This window comes from Bacillus rossius, chromosome 1 (genome assembly GCF_032445375.1).
Source record: "Bacillus rossius redtenbacheri isolate Brsri chromosome 1, Brsri_v3, whole genome shotgun sequence".
NCBI classification, from domain to species: domain Eukaryota; kingdom Metazoa; phylum Arthropoda; class Insecta; order Phasmatodea; family Bacillidae; genus Bacillus; species Bacillus rossius.
This window is the reverse complement of record NC_086330.1, coordinates 100941229-100957812: the sequence shown is the minus strand read 5'-3', so window position 1 is coordinate 100957812 and position 16584 is coordinate 100941229. Positions and strand designations below refer to the sequence as shown.

Sequence of the window (16584 nt, the reverse complement as noted above, 5' to 3'; positions counted from 1 at the left end):
TATTGAATGACATTGAACAATACTTCAATGCTTAAGTTGAAAATGTTTATAAGCATATACTGGTCTTTACTCTGTGATGACACTGTAACAAATAAATGCAACATTACTGATCCTGTCTTCACAGAAATTATACAGTGGGAAGTAGGATTTCCAACCGAGCAATTAACAATTTACCAATCATACTGAATCATGATATTGATATAGCTTAGACTACCCTAAAGGGAATATGTTAATTAATGAACATAAACAATACAAGGCATATACATATATATATATATATATATATATATATAGAGAGAGAGAGAGAGAGAGAGAGAGAGAGAGAGAGAGAGAGAGCTTAATTTTCAGGTCCACATATATACCTTCTGAACAATGATCAAATACAAATATAAATGCCCACTTAACAATGCAATACTGATAGGGTGTTATAATCCTCACACAATAATATGGGCAGTTAAAGGCTAAACATCAGCTGTTATACAAAATTCATTAACTATATGCGCCAGGCTACTGGTGTGAATAAAATATATTTTTAAAAAACTCATGATTAATTACTGGTTTTTATGACAATGTGTCTTAGTGTTGGGCAGTTATGCAACAAACTTTTCAGGCCCACCACTCAGTTTTCCTGATTTCCAAATCTCATTCTAACTTGCCTGTAATTCCGTCGCGATGATAGTGAGTTCCCACTCCCTGATGCTGACTCTAGTAGTAGTGATGTGCAGAGCTTGCTCCCCAGGGACTCGCTTTGCAGGCGGAAGTGTTTAAACCAATTGAACACCAACACCGCCCTACTACACAATCTGTTGGTACCAGATATCGGGAGAGGTCTGTAAACAGTTTGTGCATGCGCTTGTTTCTGCACATGGAGTAAAGAATAGAACAGACACACCACCTCTTTCGTACTTCAAGTGATTCTCCTTTCACCAAAGACTTCAAACTCTTACTCCACTTGGTTAGTAAGTTCACTGTCTCTGTATAAGTGCATTATTCTTATGTAACTTATTGTAAACACACTTAATGCACATACTTTTAAAAACTATGTCGGACATTGATTTTCATTAATGTTCCACTATACAAGTCCGATCTGTGAAAGCCGCCCACTTGTACTGCTCAACGACTCCAGCCACTATGTTCATGAAATATGTCACTAACATAAACATGGCGATGACACGTAACGTCCCCAGAAAATAGCAAAGTCTAAACTCGAAGTAGAATATTTTCACCCAACTCTTGCATCAATCCACCTCTGAAATATTCTAACACCTCACGTTCCAAAATGGGAGTGTTTCATTGCCATACCAGACGTGTGTCGTTCCAGCGGCGATATGGTAGCATGATGGCGTTATGGGGTCGTAGCGTTGGCAGGCGTAATGACGATGCTTGGTGCTGCAAGCACCAGCGGACACTGCTCTTACTCACTCTGAAGGGGTTTATATACCCATAATAACAACAATTGGCCCAGAAGAGAACCTTCTAGAACAGTCTTCTAGGTATTCGCACCAATGGCCGCCTTCCGGTGTGGCGTCATCTCCGGATGTTGACAGTAGGAGAATTTTTTTCCCGGAACACTTTTTTTCTTCACACAGAACCGCTACTTGCCTGGATGACAGACTGCTCTCTAGGCGTGCAAGCATGCAGGTTGCAAGCCTCGCAGGCGTCAAGTACAAGTTCTCACTAAATAATAACAACACAGGTAAACCAAGGGAGAGGGCTTGCACTTAGGGCACAACAGCTCAATACAATGTATTGTTATGTTTTATGTGGGGAGAACTGTATTACAGTTTTATTAGTTAATAATATTTACAATTCTAATAATTATTTTTTACTAAAAAATGTCTGCTCACCAATCACCGGCAATTAAAAAAGTTTAATTGCAAGTCACTCAATGTCTGTCAAGTTCCAGTTCGCACTCCTCACTGGAGCTAGGCTCATGAGTGGTTCGCCACTTACCTCGCGCCTGTCTACACACACAGTCTCGTGCCACTCTGTCGCACTCTCTCGATCCCTTCACTCCGTATCGCGTCTCTCTTGAAGGGGGGGTCTCACCCTTTTTGCAGATGTCGCACTTACCTTCACTCGCGTAACTCGCCGAACTCTCCGAACTCCTCACAGAGGCCAGCGTCGCTGCTTAACTTACTTGTGGCGCCCTTCTCTAACCAACGCGAGAGGCTGTGACGAATCGCGTCATCCCGAGCCTACCCGACGTCCAAAACATTGAGAATGGCGGCCCATATTCAAGCCACTCCACGCGGCAGCCTCTGTAAACCCGGGCTTCCCATTCCGGTAAATGTGATAATACTGATAATAGCCCTAGGTGTGACGATGCGCTGTGAGCAGAAGGCAGAGGGGGTAGCGAGGATCCTTGTAATCCGGCCAGGCACGCGTGGCATGTCTTACGTCAATGGACGGCGTGTGACGTCAGTGGCCATGCATGGCCGTCAGTCCACTCCGAATCTGGCGCGCATTGCGGTCTTGCCTCTCACATTTTGTTAAAGTATTGTAACTTAAACAGTATGAACGTATTTAAACTTTTAATCTGAGAAAGCCACTACAAATATGGTAAATGAAAAGAGGTATAATTTGCCATGAGTTAAATTATAAAACCAATGGCGTTCAGAGGAGAAGGATTTATTTGTGTAATCCATATGGCAAAATGCAAATTTATAAAAAAAAATAGTTCTAATTTTCATGGATGCAAATATTACGCAATATGCTATGCAAAAAATGCGATGTCACATAAATCACAGAAAAGTTTGCAAATTCGAAGAACGAAAAATTGAATTGACAAATGCAGTCTGTCAACATAACTGTTTCAGAGATGTTTAATTTATGCTTGCTACATTACTTAGTTCCCAAGGGGGGGTAAAACCTTTTGGCACAGCCTACAGGCGTAGGTAGATTTTGAATTACCTAGGTATTTCTTCTGGAAAGGTTTAGGAAACTTCTATAAACTCCAAGAACATTTTAAGAACTAAAATTTACATAACATCCTATATGTTTTTCAATAAAGATCGATTAAATATTTTTTTCATTCTCAAAAATTTTATTAAGTGCAGAATTGTGAGACTTTGTACATGTTTACAATTCAAGAACGGGAATTCCAATACCAACTTAATGCATAAGGCTGCAAAAATTTATGTTACCAAACTTTTACACGGAAATGTGTTTCACGTGATCACTTTGCACTGGAAACAGTAAAAGTAATTTACGTTTTGTGAAGTCCTATATTATTTGGTTAATATTTTTATTCAATTTTAAAAGCTTAATGTAAGTTAATTAAAAAATGTCTCTGTCACAATATTACAAACATGTATTAGCAGTTCAAGCAGTTGGTATTTTCCATTGTTTGTAGTGCTACCTATGATCTAAATAAAGCAAGTTTTTTGTTCTTAACTATCTTTACCGTGCTGGTGATATATTTATTTACAATGTATTAGATGCAAGAACGTTATTGAACATAGGATGTTTAAATTTGATATGTATGGCTGGCACACGTAGCTAAGAAATGATGCTAGTTCAAAGTATGTAGTAGTACGAAAAGTGAAAAGGGTACTGGTGGATTTTTAGGTTAACACAGGCACTTTCATTTTTCAATAATATCGGAAAAATCGGCTTCTGCCAATTCATATCGGCACAGATGTAATTTTGGGATCTATGGACCATGAAACGAAAAAGTTGCAAAAATTTTCCGGAAGTCGCGCCATGGTAATAGCTATAATAGGTAGTATTTCTTTGAAATCTACCTAAAAATCAGAAATCGTTTGCATAGCAAGTCAGTCATTTTTTGGCAGAAAGGATAAATTATGGCACAGTTTGCAGCAGCTAACATACACCTCTGCGGACAGGTGACCAGAACGCCCCGTGTTGCAGAATGTATATTGCGTCCGTCCTTAGGTCACTTGTGATGTAACTCAATATGCCACTAAAGCCACCTTATTTTAATGTGATTTGAACATTGCATTGCTAGCAAAGTCTGGGCACAAGTAGAAAGCACTTATAAGCATGACAAGGTCTCAAAAAATGTTCACAAAATGAGCTGAGTAGTTGCAGAGTGTAGAAAAAACCTAAGTCCTATGCCACACTCAATTGCCACCGTAGGCAGGGCAGTAAGCAAGGTAGTTTGCCATTAAATTGGCGTTGTAGCTTTTTCAGTAAAATGGTACAGTTGAGGCCAAAAGGAGCTGCCACAAAATGACCACAAATGTTTTTGTCACAAAAATATTGTTTAAAGTGGATATTAAATACTCTCCATTTAGACTTAGATTCAAACTTGTAAGATCTGTAGCACTGGCGCAACATGACGTAAAGTTTGACTTTACCGATTACTGGCAACCAATTCTCATATCAAAGGTCTTACTTGCAAAACAAAGTAGCAGTGCTGGGTTTGTTTCCCTCCCATGTTCGTCAGCCAAGTAGACAGGCTGTTGGAAGTTCCTCGGATGGTAGTGCGGTACGGCCTCGATGACTGCCTGGCCATCTTCTGGCCAGGACTCGTAGTTCGTAACGCCTCGTCGCAAGCGCCTACTTGCTCGTCAAATGTGAAGGTTCTCAGTGACGACAGCATTGCGCTGCAGACAGGAAACAAATTTATCCACTTGCCATAGTTACGATATATACTAGTACAGTCGTACCGTAGTTCACACGCTAGCGGGGAAAAAAGCTAATTGTGTTTAAGTAGTAAAACTTAACCCAAGTCAAAAAAATATTAAAATACAAAGCCATGTGTATAAAATAAAAATATTAATTTAGTTTTAGATTTCAGTTACAAACCAAAAGTTGAGGGAATCATTGAGGCGGGAACCATACCTCAATTTTCCTATTTAAATTTGTTATTATGGTGACATTTATTTATAAATAAAACCCAGAATGTGTAAGTTTGGTATTTTACGGCTGGCACACATAGCTAAGAAATTATGTGAGTGAAAGTATGTAGTGCTACGAAAAGTTTAAATGGTACTCGTGGATTTTTAGGTTATGGCAGACACTCATTTTTCAGTAATATCTGCCGAAAATTAACTAGCGTATAGTGGATCTGCAGAATAACTGATTTGGCTAAATATCAGCAAAATCTGCTTCTGCCAATTTGTATCTGAACAGCTCTAGCAATTACGAAAAAGTGAACTATACACATGGCATGTGATACCCCACATTAATGCTGCATCATGTAGCAGTGTATGTTACTGCCCATGGTGAGGTAACCCTGACCTGATGCCACAGTGTGCTGTACGTCAAACATAGAGACAAGATTGTATGGTTTTACTTTTAGGCCAATTTTGTTTTTAAAACAATAAGATTTTGGTGTTATTTTATTTTTTTATGAACACTGTGTATTCATAAAGATAGCACAATTTTCAACAAATATGACACTTGTTCAATTATACAAATCAGCAAATATATGTGCGTTTGTAATATGTTCCAATTCAACCTGTAAAAATTAGTTACTAATAACACTTGCAGTATCAAAAAAAAAATTCACTCTACATTATAACCCTGTTATGACGTTTTTCAAGGGCCTTAAAAGGGAAATATATTTGCTTCATAAAAACAAAAACAAATTTTACTCAAATGACATACTGCTTAGCTAAAAATTACGCTTACCAATCATCATCGGCACACTGGAAAACTATACAATTATATCAGTATATTAAATTATTTGAAATGAATTTTTTTTAATAAGTACAACCAAAAAAACAGTCAAAATACTAGCAAAAGAACTAACCTTGACTGTTTTGGAAAATACTGCATCAGAGTTGTTTGTTTCAACACATTTTTTGTTCTGATGCATCACAAAATTGTCCAGTTCCCATAAACTCTTCCTCATACTATCTGGAGCATTTGGTGTTCCATGAACAAATAACCTCAGTTTGTCCAGGTGGTCAAGTGCTTCAGAGTAAGTTGGCATGGGAGTGGAATCACCTTCCTCACTGTCACCATTGCCAGTCTCATCCTCAGTTAAATCCTTGTGTTGTGTATATAAATCTTCAATGATTTGTGGTTCACATGGTAGAACCGCATCATCAACTGAGACATAATCTTAAAAAGTGCAAGAATAATTTAGTTGCTCTTGAAGAGTTTTCTAATTTGCACTCTCTTCTTAAATCTGTTGAGCCAGCCATTCGAAGCATGAAATTCAACACCTAGGTTATGTGCTATTCGTACAGCTCTCTCTCTTAAAATTGGGCTGTTCGTCAGAATTCCAAGTGCCCTCTGTTCTTTAAACCACGCCAAGAGTAAAATTTCAACTTCTTCGTATATACCAATCTTCATTTTTTTACACTTTGACAAAACATTAGTAGCCAAAAGTTGATCTCGCTTCATCATGATGCTGTTCAAAGTAGACGGTGGCAACCCAAGTTTCTTTTTGCCATACTCACTTTTGGTATCTAAGGATTCGCATCAACTTCTGATGTTATTTTTAGTTTTTCTTCAAACAATAACACCTTCCGTTTAATGAGTCCTCCACTGCTTGTAGATGCCATTATGCACTGTTTGCCACAACACTAAAAATTTATTACGCTTGATAACCTTAAAATCACACCTACAAAGATTGTGAACCTAAAAAATGAGTAATGGCTGATGTTAAATATGGTTTGCTGCATATTCGTCACGTGTTCTAACTCGAATAGGAAAATGGCGTGCAGATGGAATAGTCTCTCAGTCTATACAAATGCAAGCAGATGATTGGTCGAAAAATAGACTTGTAACAGCGTGCGGTGTCTGGCAAAGGTGTCAACTGTCTTGTGCAAGTTCAAATTAATTTGTTTTCCTTCAGAAATAGGTTAATGTTTTTTTTTTATTTATTAACAATAAATACAGTTTAAAAGTCTAAAGATAAACTTTCTTTTTCCCCCACAAACGCTGAACTTTATATGGGGGAAGTATCAGTTAATGCAAACGTTATGAATGGAAAAAATTTACATAGGGATATATGAAAGTGATCAAGGGAATAATTTTGTGAACTTAATAAGCGAGAAAACATATTATGCTAGAACGTTTTAACGAGTTTTACTGTATTTCTGTATTTATTACATACATTTTGCTCCATGTAAATAATTTACATTCATTAAATTTAATATATTAAAAAATTATGTTTTTGTAATCAGAGTTGTGTTTTTGAAATATGCTGATTAATTGAAAAACATTTTGTTGCATTTTGGTTATATGGTGTATTGACATGCATTCCAAGGTTACTTTGGCTCTATCCTAATTCACCATATATGTAATCTTGTCCCTAGTTATACAGAGCTCAAATGTGGTCATGTGACCTGACCTATGTAGGATGAGTATTTCTCTTAATAAACCTGTTATGCTAGCTCATGCATGCCCTTCTTGGAATTTTGGACTAAAGTGGACTTACTTTCTAAAGCACCCGGGTTTGAATTTTGGTTCATCCTGTTTCTATTTACTTTGGTTTCACAAAATCACTCCAGGAAAATGCTAGGATGGTATATAATGATTTTGTGCAAGACATATAATGAGAATAAAATATTAAATGATCACACCCAAAATTAAAATAAGCATTCTTTGTGTTGCAAATTTAATGGCCAGAGGTGTATGAAGCTTAGAAAGACTATATTGAATCCTTATATTGTGAACTTTTGGCAGAAATTACTGTCAGAAGTCAAACCCTAAATATTCAGTTTGCTTGAATGTCTGTACTATAAACATTGTATTTGTCAGTGGCCAGATACATTGTAATTCTGGCGGTAACTTGTAAAGGTGGTAAATATAGCATTGTTTTGGCATTTAAGACAAGGTTCTTTATTGTAAATTGGAGAGTAAATCTGCACCTGTACTTAAGATGTGAGGCCACTTGGTTTTGGACATGGCAGTAGTGCAAACCATGCTTATCCACTTGCTATCTATAAAAAATTGTGAAATTTTATGAAGAAATTACACTAGTGTGGAGTTGCTATAAAATACTGCTTTCATTTTGCTCACTCTGGTATTGGAGAGGTCAGGTGTTTCTTGTGCACTGCGCCCCAGCAGAAAGGTGCGAGGAACAGTCAGTGTCAGTTTTAACTATGTCTTGCTTTAAATCCTGCAACATAAGAAACTAGACCAATTCATAAAGTAAAGCCTAATAGATACAAGACACCATAGGTTCATATTTTAAGTGCTTCTGAAATATTGCCACAAGTGCCATCACCTTATTTGACTTGTCAAGACAAATAACAGCTTTAAGATCTTAAAAATTTTATTAAATCTTTCTGTTATGTCCATTTAATTGAGGTATTACAAAGTTCTTCACTCATCCAGATGTGAAAATTTTATATTTCAACACTTTTGAAGTGTTTGCTGAGCGATACAATAGTTCCGATCGCATGAGGGGAATAGTTAGGTGCGTAGAGGAGGGAACTGGTAGAGCAGGAGAGAGTGTCAGTGGCAACACCACCCCAACGCATGTGCTAACGGTCGAATGGGATGACCTTTCGAGGGGGGGGGGGGGGGGAATAGGTACGTAGCGTAGCGTACTATATGCTAGTTGTAATGGCCAGAAGGGGAGACGGCAGGGGAGAGGTAAAAATGACGCAGCAGTAATGCTACGAAATTCTCTAACGCTGCTTGTATTTGTTCACTCCTCAGTTTTCTTAATGGCTGATTGAGAGTACCATTATTATTTTATTTAAAGTATCCACAGTTTATTTATTCATGTGAAAAATAGTTATTGATTTGTGAAATTAACTTTATAAGTTTTATGTAAATAGTGTGATTGAAAATGAAAAAAAAAAAACTTATTGATATTTTTTTGTTTCTTTCGTTTTATTCAGCTGGAGATTGTGATTGAACATCATGCTTGGAAAAATAAACCGGCAAAAACAGGTAAGAGGTATTATCAAAGGCCACATTAAACCACCAAAATAGGCCAGTGAACGGATGCGAGAGTACAGGGCATGGAAAAAGGCTTTTTTTTAATTTGAGATCATACCCGCATCCTCACTATTCTGAATTATTATCTCTTGCTCAATAAATAAATACTAATAATTTATCTTTATCTATACCCTTTAAGCATGAAGTTTGTCACTTCTGTTATATGTGGACTCTACCCACACATGTTTTTTTTTATTGGCAATGGGTGAAGTTAACTAATTGTTCTTTTTTTGACACAAGGTTCATATGGTCTTTAAAAGTCCTTATCACCAATTTTATTTTTAAAGGCTCTTAAAAATCCGTATTTATTCTATGTTCCTTAAAGGTTTTTCCCCCCTTTGTTTTGGCAGTAAAAGAAAAAATTGTGCCCTGTTCCTGAAATAATCAAGAATGAGAGAAGGCCATTGCCTATCAGTAGCAAAAAAGATTTTAACTTTTTATAATGTATTTTATCTTCAGAAAGTCAGCGAAGTGGTAACATGTATACAAGTACACTTTCTAAATACAATTTACTATATTCAACAATATCACGTCGAACACTGGTGTCCTTTTTGGAGAACTCAAACTGAAAAGAAAAAATTTATGGCCCGTAGTTTTCCAGCCTCAGCCTGGGTCTATATGGATGGAACGGGACTGATGCTCATAGCAGATGGCTGCTTTTCTCGAGGGACAGCTCTTTCGTTCCTGCCAGTCTGAAGCATGCGTGTGGTGAGATGAGATGGTGAGGAGTAGCGGTGGAATGAATTGGTGGGGGAAACGGAAGTGCCCCGAGAAAACCCACTGGCCACGGCTGCTGGGAAACAAACCCGGATCTCCTATTGGAGATGAGTATAACTCATAAACTAACTGTTACAATTTTTTTTTGTGAAAGGGTCTTCAGTTGTTGAGGGGCCATGACGATCCTGGTGGAGCCAGACCTGGATTCTTCGCCATTGGGAAACGTGACGGACGTTCCTGTAAGCTGGTGGGTTTTCTCACAGTACTCCTGTTGCCCTCCCCCTACCCATGCATTCCATCAGTGCTTCATTATGATCTCATCACACCTCACTGTTTCTAATGACAATACATCAAGCACTAATTAATTTATCGAATTATCTTTTCATTTTGTGGTGGTGTGTAGATGTCTGGACTCTAGTTCAGACACCGCTCGTCCCAACATCCAGTTAATCCGTATGGGATTTAATCACCAAGATGATATTGTTTTGTGAATTCTGCATCAGTTCATAAATTAAAATTTTAGGTCTACATAAACAGTGATACAAAAAAAATTAAGCTGTTGGAAAAGTTTTATTTGTAAAAAAAAAAAAAAATTTCTCATCTAAAACTTGCAGTGAGTGCATTTGCAGCCAAATTCCGTTTTCGGTGATCCGGACAGGGGCCGGTCACATCTAGTCCGGATTAACCAGTGTAGTACGTACTTAATATTTTTTTCACAGTACTCATGTGGCATATTTTTTATTTATTTCTCTGTAGCAGGTACCCCAAAACCATACCTAATATTACATACCCAGGCTGCAGTGTGATTGAATATGTTTGTTCAAATGATGTATGAAATACATCAGTTATACAGTCTGTCTACAGGTCACGAATGTCACAGAAGAGTTCCAAATAAAACGGTAGTGGTACTGGAAGTCAGAAAGCTTTAATTAACAAAGGCCTCTTGCTAACTTCCCTTTAGTTTTCTGGTGCCTCATATCAGTTCATAGTCACACATTAATAGGGTCAAGATTTTGTGGTTTTATTTCTAGAACAATTTCGTTCTTAAAACAGTAGATTTCGGTGTTATTGTTTTTATTTTTGTATGTTGTCTTTATAGGTTAAAAAAGTGTGTTATTCAACAAATGTAAAAATAAAGTATTTCTTAATACTTATTTCACCAAATAAGTCTCATAATGTGACATCTGATGAACTTACGTACAGTAAAATCGTTAGTAATAAGCATGTCTAGAACAGAACTAGTACTCAGGGAAAAAAAAATTAAAAAAATTTTATCTGTTAAAACATGTGCCATCATTTATTTTAAAAAATTTTTTACTAATGTGAGACATGGAAGATCAAACAATATAATGTTTATTTATTTCCAAACCACGTAGGTAATATATTTTGGTAAAAAAAAAATCATGCAAAATAAATTACATTCAATGAATTTGCAATGAGAAGATATTAAATTTTTTTTATAATTTAAGTTAAGTTTTGTCAAATTGCTGATTGATTTAATGTTTTTAGTTACAGTTTGGTGCTAAATGGTGTGTTCAACTTGCTTTTCGGTGTTATGACATGTTGTGTTGACATGCTTTGCAGTGTTATTTTGTTTTTATCGCAATTCACCACATAATCTGGTCCCTACACATTATATATTAATAATAATATTGGAGACTGTCCACTTAACGTGGAAATTATCTTTAGAAAGGTTTTAGTTATCTGACAAATATCTCCATGTTGCTGTGTTTAGTATATGTAGTCCGTATTATGTATAATTTTACTTATTGCATATAAAAATGACCCCATGATAAAAAAACAAGTTATAAAAAAATTTTATTAAAAGGTCCTGTGGGGCAAGCATCATTTTCTTTATCGCCTGTCATAGGGACAACGCATCATTGGTGTGACACTTCGCCACTAAAAGCGAGCATGGATTGGAAGTCGTCTTTCGTAAGGTGCCATCAGTATGACATGCTCAGTGTACGAATAACCTTTATTTAAGCCCACAATACTGTAATTAATTCTTTCAAATGTAGCCAATGTTATATTCTCACCTAATTTAAGGTTTTGCCTCAATCTTGCATACTTATAAATGATGTAGACATGATATATGATGTATCTAAATAAGATTATGTTTGTCCCCACTTATAGTTACATGGCATAAATATGTAGTATTTATATGCTTTGTATGAATAAGTCTCATTGATTTTTATTTTCTTGTTATTTAAACAGTACAGTGCTCGTTTTGTCTAAATATGTCATATTTAAAAATTAAAAAAATCTACATGCAATCTGTCTACGTTTGCCATATTTGATAATAAAAAATTCATGTCAGTACAGAATATCATACTTTTTAAACAAGATAACGTCACATTAGTTAATATTTCTTGACTAAAGTTAGGTGTAAAACACATACAAGCTTGTCTATATAACTTCCCCTGCATGATAAAGAAATTTTTCTTGTAAAAATAAAATACATATGTGCACTGATAAATTATAAGGTTGAAAATAGACACAAATGCTTTTGATAAAATTCCTAGCAGTCTCCTGGTTATTTTACACCTCTTTTTTTATCACATTTTAAATGAATTTTGTGACTGCGGCTAGGCCTACTTCCCACCCTCATAGGCTGCTAAGGTATTACATATTGCCACACATTTTATACACATTGGCTTCCCTAAAATATTTTGAAGAATGAGAAAATGGTAACAATTTAGGAACAGTGTTTTGTGTAGAGTTAAGAGGTTTTGTGTTTATTTTTAATATTAATATTGTAGTTTTTGAGAGTAGCTGATTCTGTGAAAAGAAAGTAATAGAATTCAGATAAGGGTATTTTTGGTTCCTCTCGTTTTCTGGTTGTTACACATTACAGTCGCAATACTGTCTGCTACAGTTTCCATAAATTATATTCACAGACATTTAATTAATAACACAGACTTCATGTTTTACTGTTTCAAAATTTCAGGATGCTGAATAAATAACATATTCAGCATATTCGCTTGATACATATGTTTGGTGTAAAATAGTGTTGATAAAACCTGCAGTGCACTAAAAAAAAAAATGCAATAAACTGTTCTAAATATAATGTAATTTAATAAAGCAGCACTAATTTTAATCATATAGCAATTTTAAACATAAAGCACATTGGGTTGTTTCGTCTCTTTCAAATCGGCCTCTTGACTTCAATGAGTGACAAAAATAAAACAATAAATTATGATTAAAGCAGTTAGTCTTAAAATTTTTCATGTTGAGTAGCAAGAGTTTTGTATTTTTTTTTCTATCATACAGTTGTATGTAACAACTAACCATTAGAGAAAAAAATTATAAAAACGGACAACATATTTCACAAGATGGCTAAATAGTACCATCATATGTAACCTCCCTTATGGTCAAACCAGCAATGTTAACTATTCTCCTCAACAAATTGCAAGCAAATGAGAAATAATAAAAATGCCCTAACTGATTAGTTACCAAAGTCACAGAGACATTGCAAGACCCTTAATCCAATGGTAGGTTTCTGAAAGTTAGCAAAAACACAAGGATGAAATGGTTGATCAGATAAAAATAATGATTCCAGGCTATGATGTTGTGATTCTGCATCTTGAATGCCAAATTTATCATAAAATAAATTGGCATTTTTGTTACAGTAAATTACAAAATAAATTAAACTACACATTAGATCGGCCACCATATTATCATAAGATTACTTCAAGTCCAATCTAAATTCATAAGAAGAAAATGTTATTTTGGATATAAAAATTAAGTTTCTTACTGTAATAAATAAGCCCAAAAATAAAATAAAGTAACACCCAAATTCTAGTCAATGGATTTTCATAGTAATGTGTTGAGCCACTGTAGCTACAAAATTCAGAAAAAAATGTTAAACTTCAACAGCTTAAAACTGAAGTTAGGGCACACTGCAGTTCCATACTCGTCAACTGCAAAGCTTACCTAATGTTTAACTAAGTTTGTGTACAAAACAGCATATGCATTTTATTAGAACGGCCAAAAAATTTACTAGTAGTCGTAATCAGTGATGGTTGATAGAAGATTATAAATAATCCCAGTCTCTTTAATTCCAGTAATTTGAATTTGTGCTTGTAAAACACAGTTACAAACTGTATTAAATACGACTGAATTACATGTAGTATTAATTTTTCCATTCATATCTGAATTTATAACCATATGTATGTTTATGTTGCAAATTGTTATTGTTGTTTGCTCAATTTTTATTATTTTTAATAGAACCAGCTAAATTACCAGCTGGTCTTTTAGCAAAATGTAATATTAATGAAGATGTCTTATTTTTTCAGAATATTTTTCAGATATTATATTTTCTGAACAAATATTAAGTATTTAAAAAAAACGCTCTGCCAACTAGTAGATATGAAAAAAAAACTGTCTAAATCAAATTGTTTCAAAATGTTCTAATTTATTTATGAAATATACGGGGGCTAAATATTTCCACTGGGATATTCTTGAAATTGTTAATATAACCATTCTCCAGTTTCACGTAATATAAAATAGTAAAGATGTTAGAAATTCTTGTAGTGATCCTGCATTTATTGGAATTGTAGTTGTAATCATTCTGCAAATAAGAATTTTGACTACACTCAAATGTAAGAATGTAAATTTGATTTTAATGCCAGTAGAATGATAAACGTGTTCCATCACAGTGTTAATCTGAATTATATAAATCAAAGAACAACCATGTGAAGAATCATGAATTTCATTTTTAAATTTAATTAGAGAAAAAAATTTCTTATCATTAGACATTTAATAACCTGATTTAAAAGAAAATTTTGTTTATGGTAACAGATTTAGTAACAAATGGAATAATTGTAATTTATATACAAAATGAATACAACTCCAATTTCAAGTAGCCTGTATTAATTAAAGTTGAAGGAACGCTCATTAGACTAGGATATATCCTTGCCAGCAGTTTCTTGTTTGTAATAGTTGGTGGCCAACTGCAAGCTACACTGTTGCCTCTATTTGGTTGGGCCATTCAGGATGCATTTGCTTCCGCACTGATGACTGTGATTTGTGTGTCGACAATTGATATGTGCATGAATGAAACTCTTCCAATCACGAAAACACAGACTGTACTACAGTGTTTTAACACACAATCTCTAAATCTTTTCGTAAAATATGCATGCATTACTTATAAGTAACAAAGTTTTCTTATTGTCACAGTCTTTCGACAAGCATGCTGCAATCTCTCTGGTTAGAAGAACCCTTCGAGTCTGCCAGTGAAGAGCGACATATGCAGCACTATGCTATTCTTCAGAAAATGTTCTAGCTCTTTTCAAAGAAGGAATTAAAAACACAAATAAGAACATTAACTACGATCATTCAGATGCAGCTGTACTGTGAGTTTCGCATCTATGACAAATAGATATGCAGAGAAAATGGTGGCTCCCGGATCCAACGCCATGTTAAGATTTTACCCACAAAAGTGTATAATGAGGATATTCAGTATACCCTCCTATACCCTAGCTTGCATTGCGTTGAATATCAATTGAGGAATATGATGTGGGGCAAAAACAGGGTTTTTGTGCCTATATAATTAGTGAAGACAGTACCTATGTTCTGTAAGAAGCCACGTCACCTACAGGTACTCCTGTAGGTCCGTTTGTAAGTGTGTTAATGTCAATAGTAATGAAAGTTTTTTTTGAATACAAGTGTGCAAATTTAATTTTAATTTTTTTTTTTTCCCTAGTCTTCCCCCTTTAACTCATTCCTCCACCGAAAAAATTCCTGTATCCACCACTGGGATAGAATGTTAAGAAATGTGAGAAATGGTTAAGTAAGTGCGTAAATACCTTATTTTTCAAACAGACTTGTATTTAGATAGAATGGTGTAAACTATTAAATTTACATCCATTTTTATTTGTAAAAATTTAAAAAGGTTATTTTAAAAAAAATTCAAGTATAATAAGTATGCATCGGAAATAAACTGTGATTAAAACGCCCTAAAAATGTAACTGCAATATTAATAGACTTACTTTCTGTTTTTATTATATTTGTTTTTTTATTTTTTTAACTAACATTATTTACCCCGAAATTATACATCGGGTCCTGTGAAATAGCTTTGTACAATAGACTTCTAAAGCTCATTTGTAGATAGTCGTATCAAATTCCCAATATCTTAAGCTGCTTTATCCACTTGGTAAAGCTGCTTGACATGGCTTGCACATGTGCATCAAAAAATCCTCTTAAATCTTTAATAAATATGTTTTGACATAATGTGACAAAATTTTAAAATTTCTCTATAATTATTAACATGCTGATTATGTGTACAGTTGTACACACCGGTTTCTTCACATATATGAAACCCAATTCGAGTATTTTTTTGCAATATACACCTATCCCTCACTTAACACGTCTTCAGATTGTGCGGATTCATTAAGCGCAATGTGAATTTTACTGCCCCAGTCTTGAATAACACGTCTGTAAATTTCAGTTAGCACGAAATCTCGGCAGGCAAAAAAAAAGGTCGAGCATGACCCCACGAAGTCTGTTTCAACAAGTTCTGTAAACAACAGATGTGCCGTGGGATACAGTTAGCCAAACAAGGGGGGAAGAGATGCGCACTCAGGTATCTCTACGCTATCGGCTGTTGTACAAACATCAGCTACTGAAAGTTAAATTGCGGCTATGGAGTGTAAAGGACCAATTGTTTTTACGTCCGCGCATATGCTGCCTGGCCACACAAACCGGGCTGTAAACTCAGTGTAGCCAGTGGCAGGGAATTCACTCAAACAAAAGCAACGTCTGCCCATTAAGCTACTGGTAATTGTACATGCTTGATAACTCCTAATGCATCGTGTTTAGTCAACTGTGCGCACAATTGTACGAAATAAGGACTCTTACCAAAAGTTTATATAAGTCTGATGCTGTTGGTTGTACCAAAGGGAATATATTTGACATTAGATACCGGATCAGAAATGAACAGATGATTCACATGGAAAAGGTTGTTAAATAAAAATGTTGCAATGAAAAAAC

General features: G+C 35.2%; 1 long non-coding RNA gene across 1 annotated transcript in view; it reads left to right on the top strand.

Annotated features, from left to right (window-relative positions):
• Positions 1 to 15274, top strand: part of LOC134540814 (uncharacterized) — a 38452-nt gene extending 23178 nt beyond the window's left edge. The window contains exons 3-5 of the long non-coding RNA XR_010076520.1: positions 8775 to 8826; positions 9746 to 9838; positions 14773 to 15274. This is a non-coding gene — a long non-coding RNA (uncharacterized LOC134540814). The remainder of the gene's footprint in view (positions 1 to 8774; positions 8827 to 9745; positions 9839 to 14772) is intronic.
• The last annotated feature ends 1310 nt before the right edge of the window (positions 15275 to 16584 follow it).